The sequence below is a fragment of the Euphorbia lathyris genome, chromosome 3 (assembly GCF_963576675.1).
Source record: "Euphorbia lathyris chromosome 3, ddEupLath1.1, whole genome shotgun sequence".
NCBI lineage: Eukaryota > Viridiplantae > Streptophyta > Magnoliopsida > Malpighiales > Euphorbiaceae > Euphorbia > Euphorbia lathyris.
In genome coordinates, this window is record NC_088912.1 from 70,049,061 (window position 1) to 70,050,683 (window position 1,623).

General features: G+C 34.6%; 1 non-coding gene across 1 annotated transcript; it reads right to left on the bottom strand.

Moving 5' to 3' along the window:
• Positions 1 to 874: 874 nt before the first annotated feature.
• On the bottom strand, positions 875 to 981 carry LOC136225108 (small nucleolar RNA R71). Its single transcript, XR_010686843.1, has one exon. It is a non-coding gene; the product is annotated as a small nucleolar RNA R71 (small nucleolar RNA).
• Between the last annotated feature and the right edge of the window lie 642 nt (positions 982 to 1,623).

The following is a 1,623-nucleotide window of genomic DNA, read 5'->3' on the forward strand; positions in this document are numbered from 1 at the left end:
CTAACATTTGTTATACTCTAATCTAATGCTTATTCTAGCAATTTCAAAACCAAATCCAATTAAACGATTTTACATATTATAAACCTTAAAAGTAAATCTAACTGATTCAAAATAAGTTTTTGTTAAAAAGTGTTCCCTGTGGGATCGATATCTTTTATTACTACAAGTATATACCGTACACTTGTGGAAATCGCTCAACAAGTTTTTGGCGCCGTTGCCGGGGAACGCCAAAAGTTTTGACAAAAATTTAGATTTTTCGTATTTTATTTCGAATCTAGGTTTATTTATACTTATCCAAAATTTTATAAATTTTATATTTTACTTATTTTAAGTTACTTATTTTATTTCGGTGCGTGCAAAATTTCAAGTTCATGCGCAGTTCTCGAAGTTCGGGCACGCCACAAGACCCTATTGACCCAAACATTGAAAGGACTTTTAAAAAGAAAAAGAAAGACAAGAAAAAGAAAAAACTCCAATAAAAACTAGAGTTACTGAGCCAGAAATTATGGCCACACTTATGGATTATGCCAGGCCAGGGGTGGCCGGTATAACAAACAGCATAGTTAGACCCCAAATAAATGCAAATCAATTTGAGATTAAGCCAGCACTGCTTAATATGTTACAAAATAACGTAACATTTTACGGGTTACCTAACGAAAATCCTAACACCCATTTGACAAAATTCTTAGAAATTTGTGACACTTTTAAAATACCAAATGTGACTGCGGAAGCAATCAACCTTCACCTTTTTCCTTTCACTTTGAAGGATCGAGCCAAAGAGTGGTTAACTTCTATGCCAGCCGCAACATTTGAAACTTGGGAGCAATTAGCCCAAACATTTTTATCAAAATTTTTTCCTTTAGCAAAAACCGCAAGAGTCATAAAAGAGTTAACATCTTTTTCTCAAAATGATAATGAAACTCTTTATGAGGCTTGGGAACGTTTTAAAGAACTTCAACATTTATGCACACACCACCAATTGCCCGCTGAACTTTTAATGCAAACATTTTATAATGGATTAAATCCTACAACTAGAGGTTCATTGGATGCTATGTCTGGAGGGTTATTCATGAAGAAAACATCGGCCCAAGCAAGAGAACTTTTGGAGGAAATGGCAATTAATAATAGTATGTGGCCCGCGGAACGTGGACACGTACCAATGGCAAAACCATCATCCTCAACTACGTCATCAGTTAAAGGTATAGTGAATCTTGATCCAGTTGCGATGTTGCAAGCCCAATTTTCTGCCTTATCGCACAAAATTGATAGGTTTATGGCACCGTGTGATCCTAATGGTAAGCCAATCCAACCGGATGTAGATTATGAAGGTATGAGAAAAATTGAACAGGTAAATTTTGTCCAAGGGCAAAATCAAACTAATAACCCTTATTCCAATACATATAATCCTGGATGGAGAAATCATCCTAACTTTAACTGGAGAGATAATAATAATGCCAATGCTAATCAAAATCGTACCACCAATTATCAAAATCAATCAAGAGATATGATTAGCACTTTATCTTCCAAAATCGATAAATTTATTGATGCTATAAGCGGAAAAATAAGTAATCACGACGATGGTTTTAAACGGATCGAGAATAAATTCGATCAGCTTATTAAAAA